Genomic DNA, 17,648 nt, shown 5'->3' on the forward strand with positions numbered 1-17,648 from the left:
TGCTCATCTTCTTTTTAAAAGTTCAGGTATTCAATTTTTTTTAAAATATGGAAAGTATCATATGCATGTTGCAACAAATTAAAAAATCCAAAAATTTATAAAGAAGTTCATGGGACATATGAGGGCAGTTTGGATACAGCTTCTACCTAGCGGTTAACTGCCAGGTTTACTAGGTGGCTGGAACTGCAGTATCTCACGGCAACCTGTGACGCAGGTCCCCTCCTGAGCTACACATCAATTGAAGGGACCATGTTCCCAGGAGAGGAGGGGCAAACGAGGTGCCACACTTCTGTGGAGCCAACAGGCTGACTCTCAGCATCTTCTAAAGTTTCCATAACCGCACTTCATAACAAAATGAAGAAATGCAGCGAAGTGTCCCAAAGTGACCACATTCAGTCTAGTTTAACATTCTCTGTGTCTCAGCCCCTATACCCAGACGGTATGCCTCCTTCCTGAATCGTTAATCACTTTCTCAAAAAAATATCCCACCAAAATACTGAAAACGTTAGCAGAATGTGGATCCTCAGGTCCTAGAGGGGAAGGACCGAGGTACCTGGGACCCGGTGCAGACCCCATGTGGAATGGAACAGCTCCCGCACACTGACGGTGCCCATGAGGCCTCTTACAGAAATACCAAGAAGAGAAGGTCATCGCTACAACAACTGCAAAAGCTACTCAGGACCCCGGGTCCTGGGGAAAGCTTCTGGGAGATGCCCTTGCAGTTCATGTGCGCACGTGCATCTGCTGGAGAGACACTGCCCAAGAGGAAGGTGCCACAGGAGCCAGGGCTGCTCCCTCGGAGGCTCTGCTCCCTTTAACCTGAGACCAGTGGTGGGCGTGTCAGAAATGCCACAGGAGGACACCATAGTGCGTCTCCCCACGTTTCATTAAGACCCACAACTTCAAGGGCCATGCCTTCCAGTACTCATTTTCTGCTTCCTGCAGGGGGCACTGTGCAGCTCAGTAATTTTTCTTTGTTGGTTCCCAGCGTAGCCCCTGGTGAGTAAAATCACAACGCCACAATCTCCCGGCTTCCATCTGCCATTTTGATCTTGCTATGCACCACCTTATAATGGAAAATCTCACCTCGTCCACCTTCACCAAATGTGTGGAGGTTTTCCTCTACGCCAAAGAGCAGTTCTCAGTCACCAGCAGGGTGTCTGAAAGTTCAGCTCAATTCTGACACTATCTACCTGGAGAGAGCAGCAGATCCCACAGGTTTAGGGCTCAGCCCTACAACAGCCCTTCTCCCCGACACCCCTGCCAACTTCAGTTGCCAACGGCAAACCTGTTATCACCTGAGCTTCTAGCCAACCAGCCACAGCTTGAATGTATTGATGGACTATCCTCACTGGGTTCGCTTTATTCGCTAGAGTGGCCGGCAGAACTCAGAGAAACATTTTATGTACTAGATCACTGATGCAATTGTTTGGTCACTAAGTCGTGTCTTTGTGACCCCATGGACTGTAGCACGCCAGGCTCCTCTGTCCTCCACTATCTCCCAGAGGTTGATGATAAAAGGATATAACTCAAGAACAGCCAGAAGGAAGAGATGCACAGGACAAGGTGCAGAGGAAGCGTGCAGAGCTCCCATGCGCTTCCCAGGGACCACTCTCCCCAGCCTCCACATGTGCACCAGCCTGGAAGCTCTCTGAATCCTGTCCTCTGGGTTTTATGGAGGCTTCATTACATGCGCTGCTGCTGCTAAGTCGCATCAGTTGTGTCCGACTCTGTGCGACCCCACAGACGGCAGCCCAACAGGCTCCCCCGTCCCTGGGATTCTCCAGCAAGAACAGTGGAGTGGGTTGCCATTTCCTTCTCCAATGCGTGAAAGTGAAAAGTGAAAGTGAAGTTGCTCAGTCGTGTCCGACTCTTCACAACCCCATGGACTACCCCATGCAGCCTACCAGGCTTCCCCGTCCATGGGATTCTCCGGGCAAGAGTACTGGAGTGGGGTGCCATTGCCTCTTGCATTACATGGGCATGACTGGTTAAATCACAGGCCACCGGTGACTGAACTCAATCTCCAGCTCCTCTCCCTTCCTTGGGGATGGGCATGGGACTGAAAGTTTCTACCCCCTTGAACCCAGTGGGTTCTACTGGCAACCAGGTCCCACCCTTAGGTGAGTTCTAGAAGTCATCTGATAGGTATTTACTCATTTAATCCTCACCTCAACCCTACCAGGTTGATACTAAGTTACTGTATCCCTTTTATAGAAGAGGAAGGAGAGTGAAGCACAAGGCTGATAAATGGTGGACCTAGGTTTCCAGCCCAGGCAGTTTAACCTCTGGGCCTCTTACTGCTCTGCCCTATGCCTGAGATGTTGCTGGAGGGGCAGAGTCCAACTGGGCTGGGCCCACAAGAGCACAGGAACACAGTCAGCAAGGTCAATATAGTCGAGCGTATCTGGCCCAAGAGCATGTGTACTCCGTCGTGTCTCTTTGCAACCCTATGGCCCATAGCCCGCCAGGCTCCTCTATCCATGGAATTCTCCAGGCAAGCATACTGGAGTGAGTAGTGATTTCCTCGTCCAGGGGATCTTCCTGACCCAGGGATGGAACCGCATCTCCTTCATTGGCAGGCAGATTCTTTTACCATCTGAGTCACCAAGGAAGCCCAGCCCAAGAGCAGGGACAGCCTAATTAAAATTTTAGGTCTGACTTAAAGGTGCTGTGATCTTGGCTGTATAACTTACAAAATCTCATTTTTTTTTAATTTGCAAAAATGAGAACAACAGTAATACTTACCTCAGAGGGTTCTCACAAGGTAGAAAAACCTGTATTATGAGCACTGCTGAGTGAAAGTGCAAATGATTACAGTGCCACATACACCTTAAAGGGAGTCATCGAAGGGGGAAAATGAAAGGAGATTAGGAGATTTGTAATTAGTGTGATCCCCATGTTCCAATTATCCCCAGGATGGTTTTGGTTTATGTTTGTTTTCTGGCAAAATCATTAAGAGCAGCTCCTTTTATTCTCAAAAGTGTCCTAGTTTGCACAATAAATTATAGTCACTCTAGTCAACATTCCAGTGAATTCACCCAATGGCACAGAGACTGAGCTTTGAATGTATCATATGCATGAGATATGCCCAGGTGGAAATGGGCTCAGCATGGCAGGGTGTGTGTGTGGTGGGGGGAGGGGGCAGTGAACAGGGAACCCTAATACACCAGCATTACTGTGGGATGGTGCTTTGCTCTAAAACTAGAAGCCAGGAACACATTTCCCCACTTTTTATACAGCCTATTACAGAATCCTATAGTCATGAATACTCAAAGAATTTATTAACATTAAGGAAGGTGAAAAAGAATACTGGCTGTTTTTTGTCTTTGAGTCCAAGAATGCATGGGTTTCAAAAAAACAATAGTCCTCACAATACAATTAATTTTTTGTATGTAGTCAATACTTCTGCTGTTGTAATTTAGTTTCTGATCTGAAAAACTTCACCACTGGTCCCTACGGCCACAGTAAGAGGAAATGGATGTGTGTGGGAGAAGCCCCACTAAGAAGCCAGCTCTATTTCCTCCCAAAGAGCCAAGCAGCGAAGAGCAACCTGTGCTACTTGGTGCTGCCCCCGTGTGGCCAGGAAGGTTTATAGCCACCACTTTTCCTTAAAGTCAGGAAATTATTAATATACAATCCGCTTTCGGAATAAACACTCATAGAATAGGAGGAACTCAAAATATTCGATCCAAATACATAATCAAATATCTAATCAATCTAACTGTTTAAACACTTTTTTCAAACTTTGAAGAAAACAAAATCAACATTTGTACGCTGATGCTCATTCTTCAGTAGCTCTTTACCAAAAGGGTAAAAATAAGTAATGAATGGTTCAGGGGTCTGTGTCATCAGGAGGATCTAGATTCAAGTCACAACTTTGTACCTACCAGCTAGTGACTTTGGGGAAATCACTGGTCTCTAAGACTTAAGTTTTTTTATCTGTAAAATGGGGATAATAATAGTACCTATACTTTATAGTACTGTTGTTCGACAGAGATAATATAGGCAAAATCTTTAACATATCTGGCATATAATAAGAACCCAATAAACATTTATCATGTTATTGATAAATTTTAACGTTTATGTATGGATTTTAAAGATTTCTCTAGTTTAACTGATATCAGCCACAACTAAAACACTCAGAAGGCTCTGTTAAAACACAGAAAATCGGACACCATCCCCACAGTTTCTGATTCCGTGGGCCAGGGCAGGGCCCTCAAACCTGAATTTGTAATAGTTTCCCAGGTGATGCTGAAGTTGCAGGTCTGGGGACCACTGATCCTAAATGGCAGATCTAGGTTCAAATCTCAGGATTGCCACTTACTATGTGTGATATTGGGCATGCTCATTAACTGTTCTGTGCCTCAGTTTCCTCACCTGTAAAACAAGGACACTGAAGTCCCTGTCTCACAATAACCCGTGTGTATTGTGAGGATGAACTGGGCAGAGTTTGCTGCTCTGCCTGTTGCTGCCATCAGTTATTATGGGCATTTAGGGAACCAAGGTCACGGCTGAACCGGGAGGGATGTGGCTCTTGGTTGGGGCTTCTTTCTCTCCCACCTGTTCTCTCTCCCCTGCACTGGAACCAATGGTCGTATCTTGGTTGGAAACACACATCCCGTTTCAACTTCTGTTTGAGTCCTCTATTGATAGAGACGGATGCCTGTGGAGAACCTCTTTCCGAGGCACACGTTGAGGGGTAGAGCACAGTGCCAAGACTTGGTTTCTGGGGCCCGTCAGTCATGTGTCCGCATTCCCTTAGCCCTATCAGTATGGCTCAGCTTCCAGGAACCTAAGCTTACTCAGTTGCAAAATGACAGAAACACTAGGCTCAGAGCACCAGGAGACCCAAAGTGAACAAGGAAGCTCAGGGATGGGGCGCTGCAGGCCCTCAGCAAATGTTCCCTCTCTTCTTTCTCTGGCTCCAAGAGACCCTCTCATGTCCTTCGTTCTCCCACAGGAGGAGAAGTCCTCCTTCTCTTGAGTTTTAACAAGGACAAGCAAGATGAGAGCCTACTAGCTGAAAACTGGGGGAGGGGAGAGACAAGGGAATTGGAGCCGATGGAGTTATAGTCAGACACAAGCCTTGCCTCCAGCCAGGTGAGCCAGCTCTGTGCATGGCATCAGAGATGCCGCTGCTCAGACCAGCGTAATCCACAAAGCAGCACCTTCCATGCCCAGAACACAGTTAAGGCTCTACATAAGTATTGAAGGATGGTGACAAAAAAGTAAATGATACCAGAATTGATAGCAACACTAAATTATAGATGTTAAAAAAACTAAGAACATCCAAGAGAAAAGCTACAATTTAGTTTACACTGCAAGTGTAATCCTAATTATACTCATTTATTGGAATTGCTTACCACTAAGCTGGATTCTCTGCAGCACAGTAACAACTGTGTATAGAAGTCAGTAAACATTTATTGAGTGCCTATTGGTTCCTGGAGACATAGGGAAATGAGCGGGATGCAGAGTGGACATAAAGCAGGAATCTATTGCATGGCGATGAGAAGTACGGGGACAGAGAGGCACACGTGTCTGTTGGGAGTCTTTAAACTCAGAGAGAGGGAATCATGGGCAGCTCAATGAAGGAAGTGGTATTGAGCTGAGCCTTGTAGGATGGATGGGTTTATTCATTTAACAAAGATTTACTGACAACTGTGATATGCCAAGTACTGGAGGCACATCAGTGAACCTGAGAGGCCCAACGCTCTGCTCTGAGTAGTATCTCAAAAAACTGGAAGGGTGTATTCATTTGGCTGTGACACCAGAGGTCGCACAGCTCTGTTGACATAAACCACAACGAGTAACGTACAGTGGGTACATGGGGGAAGGGATGTGAGACAGTGGTTTAGCGCCTAGGTTTTCAAGTCACTGACAGGGGATCAAATCCCACGTTGGCTACTATAAGTGGTGTGATTGGAGCCAAGTTACTAAACCTTAGTAGGCGTCAGTCTCTTCACTTGTTGCAGTGAGGTTGGTGGTATGGACCACCTGAGGGTACTGGCATGATTAATGGGAAGCCTGATGGTAAGAAGAGGACCTGGCCCAAAGTGGATGCTCAAGAAACGGTGGCTGGTATTTTCACAAGGTCTCTGGCTCAGGGGGTAAAGAATCCAGTTGCAACTCAGGAGACACAGAAGACGCAGGTCCAATGCCTAGGTTGGGAAGATCCTGGTGGATCTTGATCCTGGTGGGCTGTAGTCCAAAGGGTCGCGGAGTCGGACAAGACAGAGCCACTAAACAGGAAGGCACACTGGTCCCTTTCACAAGTGTCATGCACACGTGCAGAGTCACTTGGTTGTGTCTGACTCTTTGAGACCTCATCGACTGTAGCCCTCCAGACTCCTCTGCCCATAGGATTTTTCAGGTAAGAAGACTGCAGTGGGTTGCCATTTCTTCCTCCCGGGGATCTTCCTGACCCAGAGATCGAACCCATGTCTCCTTTAGCTTCTGCAACGGCAAGCGGATTCTTGACCACTGATCCACCTGGGAAGCCCAGTCAAAAGCTTCAGGACTGGGGAATCCCACCAACAGTCAGTCAGCCAATTCTGCTTCATTTTTCCAACTTATGATCAAACAGTACTATGGCTATACCTTGGGTGGCTGGGGATGGGAGAGGCCTAGGGAGAAGGAGGGGAAGAAAGCCCCCAGGCTCCATCATTTCATGAGCCCATCTAGGAGTCCATGGGCCCCGGAGATCCACTGATGGGCTTCAAGAAGTTCTAAATCTCCTACAAATATATCCAAAATTATGTGTGTTTGCATGTAATGGAAAGAGGATCCAAAGCTATCCAAAGGTTCTGGGAATATAAAACACTTTAAAAGAACCCCAAGGACTTTGGAAATCAGAGTACTCAACTCATCAAGACATCAATTAAGGTAACGTGCATTCAGGGTAGAAAAAGCTGAGTAGCAGGCATCTGAGTTCTTTTTTGAGAAGTGGATGAGGAAAATGGTTAGCCGGCTGTACATAAGAAAGGGTCAGAAGTTTAGGGGAGAAAGGGAAATGGGGGAGGAGCAGTGAGAAAGGGCCGCAGAGCCTCTGGGGAAGTTCTGAAGTGGCAGGCAGTGCCTGAATGACTTAGAGAGGTGAAGGAGGTCCAACACCCAGAGACTAACTTCTGATGCAACGTAAGCCCCCTCTATATTACCCCTGATGCTTCAGCAAAAGCCTGACAGAGGGATTGCTGACATCATCAGGAATGAAGAGAAGGGTGGACTCCTGCCCTGGGTAAAGGCTTGGCAGAGGAGAATAGTGGCAAAAGCCTCAGAGTGGAGCGCTGGGAGTCAACACAAGAGAAATATAAGCCCAGGTAACCGGCAGAACTGGCAGGGGTGCGGGGGGCGGGGGAGGGTGGACCCATGAACTCTGCAGGATGTGAGACAGGGACTCAAGCCTGTCTCGCCTGCATCCTAAGAACACAGAGATCCCGCTGCTGCCTGAGCTACATAGAGCTGCTCTGCGGAGGCTGGTTATATCTGTGTTCTTGGGGTCAGGTGGGTAAAAAATACATGTATTCTTGTTGTATGTGACTATGAGGAAGGACCTCTTATCATACAGCCTGCAGAGAAACTGAGAGAGAATCCGTTTTTATTTCATACTAATGGCTGCCATAAGGTAACCATCTAGGATAAAGTCATCACGTTTGAGAGCCTATATCCTGGGATGTCTCTCTAAGAATCTGGAACTGTCCTCTGTCCTTCCTCTCCCCAGTTACTGCATCAGAGACGGCACGGACTTGATTTTTGCCTACAGGACAGTCCAGATTTTGCTGAGAAATAAGGCAGCCAGTAATAAACAAAGGGCTGTGACCTCAAATGACTTTCAGAGCGCTGTCTAAAAATGCACAGGCTTTTCAGGGTTCCAAATATCTTCCTTAGATTGTGGTTTCCATAACACACAGGGAAGTCTTCAGCAAATCAGAGCTTGTGGTCATGATATATAGGACTGTAGATCACTGTCATTATGGACACAGTTTGAAACAAAATTAGGCTTCACCTGCCACTGGTTTTCCTGGAAACACTGAAATGCTTTCTAAATTCAGCATCTCGGTGGGCTGCACCAGAGAGGTGCCGGGGGACTCTGGAGTGGAGCCTGACCTAGTTCTCCATCCGGCTGAAGCAAGGAATCAGTCTGATTAATTATTCAGCCTGGTAACAACCTGGGCAGCCAGGGAGGACCCAAAGAGCATTTCTACACTGACCCCAATGAGCACGTCAGCTGTTCCTGCTGTTTCTCCCCAGACTGTCTGCAACGTGGTGAGCAACCAAGCAGAAAACAAGACACCCGCCCTCTGGAGCCGTGGGCCCGCTAGTACCGCTTACTTAACTCTCCCTGTTTCCTACTTTTCAGGGCAAGATCACCCGACGGGAAAAATTCGTCCTATGCTAACATCCTATGCCAACGGCTTATGCTATCGAAGTGGACACTCATCATAATGACTAACACGCATCTGGTGCTGACAGCGTGCCAGGCACCAACAACTGACCTGTAATTGAAATCTCGTCTACAACGCCCACCTCTCTGCCTGCCTGCCTGCCTGCCTGCTCACCACCCCTTACTGGTGGTCAGTTCACGGAGGGGGGTTCCCAGCCCAGGTGATCTCTGTCTCTAGTAAATAACAGTCTCCGCCCCTAATAAACACTCTAGAGACCTGCAAGGTCAGGGGCAGGAATACCAACCACATTCCCTATGGTTGGGAAATGCCCAGCGCATGCACAGTGATGGAATCAGAGCTAAGTTATCTAACGGAAGTGGGGAAAGATGTGCTGCAGTTTAGAGGCGGTGCCTTTAGTCGTCTCTCACGTACAGCGTGGGGTCATGCAGGTTTCTGAGATTTAAGGCTTCGGTAACTTAAAATCCTTAAATGAAAATGTAAGAGCTCTTTGAAAGCCCCGCGCCTGGATTTCGCCCTCTCTGTGCGCCATTCCAGCCGGCGATGACTCCTGCAACCCCTCCCTCGGCTTTATAGAAAGTGCTTGCTGACTCACCGCTCTACCACGTGGGGAAAGCAATCGTTCTGAGATTTAAGGGAACCCAGGTTTGAACCACTGACGTGCTGAAGAGCAGGCTCGAGGGGAGGTCACACTTGGTGGGGTGGCGGGTTAGGGCTGAGATCTGACTCTGCACATAATTATTCAACCATCACTGAGGTGTCTTTGCTTCCTCACTCTTACTCAGGGGAAGCAAAATCTCCCCATTCTTCCTTACCAAGTAGTCTCTGGCAGATGAGCCAGTTCAGATGGGCAGAGCTGTGGCCTGGCCTCCTCCTGTCCCCTCAAGTGGGGGGGTGGGGGAGGATTCATGCTGGAGAATGGGACAGTGCTATCGTGCTGGATTCCGACTTTTAACTTAAAACACGTGTGAGCAGCACTGAAATCATGAAACCAACGTGTCTTGCTTTTAACTTAACACATAAGATGTGCACTTTTACACAGCAATGAAATCATGACATCCATATGCTTTTAACATATTTCTAAGCATGATTATGTTGAAGAGCAATATTCTCACTAGTGCTTAAATGGGATTTCAGAGTGAGGGAGGGAATTTCCATTTATTGCACTCCTATGTTAGTGACTTTTTATAAGTTATCTAATTCAATTTGGTTTAATTCTCATAACCAAGTAAATGAGTTATTCCACCCATTTTTGAGAAGAGATAAACTCCAGAAATGGTATGGACCTAACAGAAGCAGACGATATTAAGAAGAGGTGGCAAGAATACACAGAAGAACTGTACAAAAAAGATCTTCACGACCAAGATAATCACGATGGTGTGATCACTCACCTAGACACAGACATCCTGGAATGTGAAGTCAAGTGGGCCTTAGAAAGCATCACTACAAACAAAGCTAGTGGAGGTGATGGAATTCCAGTTGAGCTATTTCAAATCCTGAAAGATGATGCTGTGAAAGTGCTGTACTCAGTATGCCAGCAAATTTGGAAAAATCAGCAGTGGCCACAGGACTGGAAAAGGTCAGTTTTCATTCCAACCCCAAAGAAAGGCAATGCCAAAGAATGCTCAAACTACCTCACAATTGCACTCATCTCACACGCTAGTAAAGTAATGCTCAAAATTCTACAAGCCAGGCTTCAGCAAAACATGAACCGTGAACTTCCAGATGTTCAAGCTGGTTTTAGAAAAGGCAAAGGAACCAGAGATCAAATTGCTAATATCCGATAGATCATGGAAAAAGCAAGAGAGTTCCAGAAAAACATCTATTTCTGCTTTATTGACTATGCCAAAGCCTTTGACTGTGTGGATCACAATAAACTGTGGAAAATTCTGAAAGAGATGGGAATACAGACCACCTGACCTGCCTCTTGAGAAACCTATATGCAGGTCAGGAAGCAACAGTTAGAACTGGACATGGAACAACAGACTGGTTCCAAATAGGAAAAGGAGTTCATCAAGGCTGTATATTGTCACCCTGCTTATTTAACTTATATGCAGAGTACATCATGAGAAATGCTGGGCTGGGAAGAAGCAAAAGCTGGAATCAACATTGGTGGGAGAAATATCAATAACCTCAGATATGCAGATGACAGCACCCTTATGGCAGAAAGTGAAGAGGAACTAAAAGCCTCTTGATGAAAGTGAAGAGGAGAGTGAAAAAGTTGGCTTAAAGCTCAACATTCAGAAAACGAAGATCATGTCATCTGGTCCCATCACTTCATGGCAGATAGATAGGCAAACAGTGGAAACAGTGTCAGACTTTATTTTTTGGGGCTCCAAAATCACTGCAGATGGTGACTGCAGCCATGAAATTAAAAGACGCTTACTCCTTGGAAGGAAAGTTATGACCAACCCAGAGAGCATATTAAAAAGCAGAGACATTACTTTGCCAACAAAGGTCCATCTAGTCAAGGCTATGGTTTTTCCAGTGGTCATGTATTGATGTGAGAGTTGGACTGTGAAGAAAGCTGAGCACCGAAGAATTGATGCATTTGAGCTGTGGTGTTGGAGAAGACTCTTGAGAGTCCCTTGGACTGCAAGGAGATCCAACCAGTCCATTCTAAAGGAGATCAGTCCTGGATGTTCATTTGAAGGACTGATGCTAAAGCTGAAACTCCAGTACTTTGGCCACCTCATGCGAAGAGTTGACTCATTGGAGAAGACTCTGATGCTGGGAGGGATTGGGGGCAGGAGGAGAAGGGGACAACAGAGGATGAGATGGCTGGATGGCATCACTGACTCGATGGACATGAGTTTGAGTAAACTTGGGAGTTGGTGATGGACAGGGAGGCCTGGTGTGCTGCAGTCCATGGGGTTGCAAAGAGTTAGACACGACTGAGCGACTGAACTGACTGAAATTCCCAAAGGAACCCTGGCAAGTCTAAGGTTATGTAAAACATTTTGCAAAGTCTGACTCTGGTCATCACACAGAATGCTAACACTTGAGAAGTGGTGGTGAGGAGGGGATTGGGGTGGGGGGGGACTGAGGTGGAGGACAAGAGTGTCACATGCAACATTTATTACGAGCGTCTGTGTGTATATATTGGGTGGGAAAAATCCACTTCTCTTTTACTACTCACACAGAACACATCAATTCTGATCCATCTAATCATCAAATGCGCAGGAGCTCTTCTGCACCCAAGCAAGTCTCTGCAACACCAGAGGGGTATGCTACGATTTAACTCAAGCCTGACACTCTCTATTTAGAGAGAGAGTCAGATCCCACAGGTTAAGGTCTCAGCCCCACAAGGCTGCTTGCCGCAACCCCCACCCCTCAGACACTAATCACTAAGTCCGGGTTGTCACCTGTGCTTCTGACCAAGCAGTTATAAACTGGAGACTCCCCTGATCCCTCCTCAGGATTAACTTGCTGGAGAGGTTCACAAAACTTGGAGGAAATTTACTTACTAGATTACCTGTTTATTATAAAAGAATACAACTCAGGAACATGCAGAGAGACGAAGACAAGGTAAGTGAGAGGGCGTGGAGTTCTCAGGCTCTCTCTGGATCAGGCCACTCTGCCAGGGCCTCCGCATGTTGACCAGCTCAGAAGCTCTCTGAGCCTTGCACTTTAGGGGTTTTTATAGCAACATTATCCAATAGGCATGACTGTTCATTAACTTCCTTTCTATCTCCTCTTCTAAGCTTCTAATCATGGCTTGGTCATTCTGGTGACCAGCCCCTACCCAGAAGCCTACCTAGAGTCACATCATTAGAATAAAAGACATTACTATCATCTAGGAAACTGAAAAGGATTTAGGAACTCTGAGTCAGGAACCAGGGTTAGATGTATGTGCATGTGCGGTGGGGGGGGGGGGCACTTTCTTTTACAATATTTAATCAACTCATGGCAACATATGAGACAGATGTTATTACTATTCCTATTTTACAGATGGGGAAACTAAGGCACAGACTGCTTGTTATAGACTGAATTGTATCCAAAGCTATGGTTTTTCCAGTAGTCATGTATGGATGTGAGAGTTGGACCATAAAGAAAAATGAGCACTGAAGAATTGATGCTTTTGAACTATAGTATTGGAGAAGACTCTTGAGAATCCCTTGGACTGCAAGGAGATCAAACCAGTCAATCCTAAAGGAAATCAGTCCTGAATATTCATTAGAAGGACTGATGCTGAAACTCCAATACTTTGGCCACCTGATGCAAAGAACTGATTCCTTAGAAAAGACCCTGATGCTAGGAAAGGATTGAAGGCAAGAGGAGAAGGGGATGACAGAGGATGAGATGGTTGGATGGCATCACTGATTTGATGGACGTGGGTTTCAGTAAGCTCCCGGGAGTTGGTGATGGACAGGGAGGCCTGGCATGCTACAGTCCATGGGGTCTCAGAGAGTCATATGTGATTGAGCATCTGAACTGAACTGAATGTCATACCTGATATGAGCAACTGAACTGAACTGAGAATTCATATATTGAAGCTCTCAGGCCAAGTGTGGTTGTGTATGGACACAGGGCAGTTAAAGAGGCACTAAGATTAAATGAGGTCATAAAGCAGGCTTAATGCAGTAGGACTAGAGTCCTTATGAAAAGAAGGAGACACCAGGAGCGTGGGCACACAGAGAAGGCCAAGCGTGGACAGAGGGAAGGCTGGCGTCTGCAAACCAAGAAGAGGCTCTGGGGGAAATGAAATCTGCCAGCACCTTGATGCTGGACTTCCAGCCTGCAAAGGGTGGAAAATTAGTTTCTGTTGTTTAAGCCACTCGATCTGTGTGGTATTTCGTAATGGGAGTAGATTCATACAGTGGTATATAAACTTCAGGCAACCAGCTAGCATATAATGAAGCCGGTATTCAAACCCCAGTTTCAGTTCAGTTCAGTCGCTCAGTCGTGTCCGACTCTTTGCGACCCCATGGGCTGTAGCACGCCAGGCCTCCCTGTCCATCACCAACTCCCAGACTTTACTCAAACTCATGTCCATTGAGTCGGTGATGCCATCCAACCATCTCATCCTCTGTCGTCCCCTTCTCCTCCTGCCCCCAATCTTTCCCAGCATCAGGGTCTTTTCAAATGAGTCAGCTCTTTGCATCAGGTGGCCAAAGTACTGGAGTTTCAGCTTCAGCATCAGTTTATGTACCAACAAATTCCTGTCATCACGCCACGCTGTCTCCTAGGAGCTGCAACAACGTTGGTTTTCCTAAAGTGGGGAGAGGAAGGGGGGCAGGTAAACTTCACTCTACACCCAGAGACCTCAGAGAGGGTCTACAACCCCTCCCTCAACCCCACAGGTGTGCGCCTGTGCACAGCCCCTCCCCCTCATTCTTAGGTCGGCCAGAGAAGGCTGATACCAGAGGTCAGGAGGCCTGGTCCTACTCTGAAAGGCCCCAGATGACTCAAGGGCGGAAACATGCGCAGAAGAAGGAAAATCTCCTCGAACAGAGAATGAGGGTTTCAAGCCTCCCCAGGCCTCGATTTATGGCTTCCAGCTGGCTCTGCTTCCGATGGCTCAGAGGTCTAGGAGAGCCCCCACCACAAGTCCGGAGGTGGCCTAGGTGCTTTTGCTCACATTTTCCACCAGGGGGCGCCATCACACTTCTCCCTCCCAACCCCCAACTCTGAGGGTAAAGGAGTCTCCACCGAGGTAAAGCTAAAAAAAAAAAAATTAATCAACTGCCTGATGACTGTGCCCTCATCCCTCTAGGCCGTTGTACTGCTGCTCACATTGTGTTCTAGGAAGTCCTAGGGTGATCAGACTCAGCAACAACCTGTGGGAGGGACCAAGGGGCAGCCAGTGTGGGACTGAGGCCTCTGGGCCCCTCAGCCAGGGTCCTGCTCTTTCTCTCACATGAAAGGTTCCTTCAGTTGAAGACAGGCCAGCATCTCCTGGTGATGTCCACAGTGACGGTCGCTAATCTATTACTGAACAGGGTGACTTACGACATTATGAGTAATTTAAATACGTTTAAAAACAAACACCGGAATGCCAATTTACTCATTTACAGAGTAAAGGGTACGTCTCACTCGTTGCTCAGCCTGGCTCACAAGAAGATTCGTCCTCTGGAGGAAATCCACTCAGTTCTGACCACCCGCTGACCGCAGGCTGAGTAGAGAGGCAAGCAGAGGAGCCTGCTTCAACATCCTAATGGCTAGGATACTTGCAGACTGATAGCTAGTGCAAGGCACAGGCCTCTGGGTTGTGATATAATACGTAAACAGTAGATTGTATTAGTCATTTCCTGCACAGGAGCCAGCCTGGCATTTGGAGGCCTATTTTTATCAATGGAAAAGTTGAGTGGAGGTGGGTTCAACCAGAAGATTTGGCCCAGTGTTTCCACAATATCACAGAACAAATTAGATGTACGTGCATATTTAAACATATCTGCAAGTACAGTGCATCCAACAAATTTACATGCAGTCGTCATCATCTTTCTAGCAGTCACCATTTAGCCAGTGCTTTCTCTGTGCTGAGTATTTTGTATTAATATATAAAATTAAGAGCCTGGGCTTGGCAGGGAAAGCAAGGCAGCCCTGACATTTATAGATCACTTTCGCAATGCTTCATAGCCTACGACAGGTAGCACAACACGTGTTCACAGGCCTACAGAGCAGCAGTTCTTTATCTTACATGTGAGAAATCGAGTCTGGAGAACCAAGCAGAATCACCCTGGGCCACACAGTAAACAAGCAGCAGCCACAGTGTGATCTGAGGCTTAGTTCTCAAGGCAGACTGCTGTGTTGTCTTGACTTTACAGAAGAGGAAACCAGCTCAGTGAGGTTCAGCAAAGGGACACATCTGGGGACTGGCTGGACCTCCCCACTGTCAGCAGTAGATGTTCTGGAAACAGAGCACTCCATCCATAGGAGGTCTCCAAGAACAAAACTCTTCTGTGGACCTCTGAACGCCCCCCACCCCAAAGAGGGCCTGACACGAGCTACACACTCACTGAACATTTGTCAAATAAAGACCCTTGGGCTGGAGACAGACTGGAGGACGGTGGCAAGAGAGCAATGGAACTGCCTGGACCGCTATTCTCTGGCTGCTCCCTTGGCCAGTTAATTGATCTAAGTGTCTGCCTCTTTGGAGGGATAACTCCGCAGATGCTGCTGAGAATTCCGCCTTGAATGGGCAGAGAGCCTAGCACAGAGCAAGTGGAGCCTGGACTCTGAAGCCTGAGCACCTATGTCTGAATTCCAGCTCCCCACTTAATTCTTGAGTGACGCAGCTTTCTCACCTGCAAAATGGAGACAAGGACAGTCTTATGACCTAAGGAATGTCGGGAGCAATAAATGGTGCGATACCTCTAATGTGCTTAGAATGGCACTTGCCAAGTCTTCGATGCGTTAGCTATTATTTGTTATGAGTATCTCTGAATTTTCAACAAATCTGATCTAGGCCGTGCCTGGTGACATACGGGCTTCCGTGGTGGCTCAGTCAGTGAAGAATCCATCTGCAGTTCAGGAGACCCAGGTGCACTCCCTGGGTCGGGAAGATCCCCTGGAGAAGGAAAGGGCGGCTACTCCAGTATTCTTGCCTGGGAAATCCCAGAGGAGTCTGGCAGGCTACAGTCCATAGGGTCACAAGAGTTGGACATGAGTTAGCAACTAAACCGCCAACACCAACATTAAAGTCATATAAAAATATCCATTTCACCAGTAAGATGAGCTAGGGTCAGATATCACTTGCCTCCAAGTGCCTCCATTCTGAGAGCAGAGGGCCAATCCTTCCATAGGCTAATCCGTGCCCAGTGTCCAATCCATCCTTATTGGTCTGATAGGACTCCCCTCTTCGCTACCCCGTGGGGCCTTCACACAGCCCTGCAGACAGCAACCCACATTCAAGGGCTCTGGGAGACGCAGACCAAGGAAAACTCGAGTCCTGGCTGTGTTTGCAGCCCTTCTCTCCAGGCTTCCAGGTGGTTCCTGATTGACACACTGGGCTCCCAGCAGGTCTGGGAGTCCTGTCCCAGAGCAGCGTGCGGTGCTCATGTCCCCTCTAGGCGTCAGTGGGATCTGGACACCTCCTTGTCATGCGGGCCCTCTGTCCCAATCCTGACTCTGAGCTGAAGACCACCGAGATCCTACAAGGATGGGCTCTTTATATGGGTCCCTCTGGACATGGAGCAGGCCTGCTGAGTCTTTGGAGAGTAAGACTTGGACCATTCCTACACTCAGCCAAGCAACACTGGACAAGAACTCAATACTTTAACCGCTCAAAAATTCAAAAGCTTCCACAGAAGATAATTTCTAATATGCTATGAGACGGTGGATTTCCTACAAAGGGAGGTGGGATATGGGCAGAAGGGGGCACTTCTTAAACCTGATGCCTGACCCTTCCAGCTAGAGCACCTTCAAATCCCACCAGCCAAACACCCAGTAACAGCCTCCCGCAGGTGGCCCAGCCTGCTGCAGCCCAAGGCCTAGGAGACCTCAAAGTCACCACGAAACATCTCCAAGAACCTTGATCTGACAGTAACCACAGAAACTTCTCCTGGTGGGACAGTGGGACAAAAGGGAACTTCTGCCGCTGGAGACACTCGAATGCCAACAGAAGCTGAGTCTGTGGCAGTAAACATCGGCTCACGGCCCACAATCTCAGAGCCTGAGGCAGAGCCCACGCCCATCCAGGCCCAGCAGCGAGGCTGGCAGGAGCCGCTCCTATTTCTGCAGAGAAGTGGCAGATGTCCTCACTCCTGGGAAACTATTCTTCTTCCCCAGAAGTGTGAATGATATTTTAGTTTTCCCCTATGGGAGTCTTGGAAAAGATCGAGAGGCAAGTTGTATGGTCCACATGGTTGATTTACACTATTGATTTCATTTCTGCTGCTGCAGAGTTGAGAAGCCTTATTTGCAGAGTAAGCATAGAGTAAAACCATAATGAATACCCAAGTTTTGCATGTAAAGTTGGCCATTTTATCTTGCAGGGAAAGCAAGATGACTATGTGAGCTTTAGAGGGGTTGCTGATCCAGCAGAAAGTGCAGAGAGCCTGAGGTCAGGAGACAGGCAGCACCCTCCAGGCTAAGGGTTGGAGACCTGGGGCTAGGCAGGGCTGGGACACGCTATCTTTTGCTATTTCTCTCTCTCCCCACACCGTAACACAAATTACAAGAAGGCAGAGGCTTGTTCTGCAGTCTTCTCTGCCCCAAGCACAGAATATGATCACTATGAGGGTTAAATGAGTTCATACATGTCATATAGTCTTTGCACAGTATTTGGTGTTTGGTAAAATCTAT

At 47.5% G+C, this 17,648-nt stretch overlaps 1 protein-coding gene across 33 annotated transcripts in view; it reads right to left on the bottom strand.

Moving 5' to 3' along the window:
• APBB2 (amyloid beta precursor protein binding family B member 2) overlaps positions 1 to 17,648 on the bottom strand; it is a 379,613-nt gene that overhangs the window by 73,021 nt on the left and 288,944 nt on the right. The gene's annotated exons all lie outside the window — the stretch shown is intronic.

Source organism: Ovis aries, chromosome 6, assembly GCF_016772045.2.
Source record: "Ovis aries strain OAR_USU_Benz2616 breed Rambouillet chromosome 6, ARS-UI_Ramb_v3.0, whole genome shotgun sequence".
NCBI lineage: Eukaryota > Metazoa > Chordata > Mammalia > Artiodactyla > Bovidae > Ovis > Ovis aries.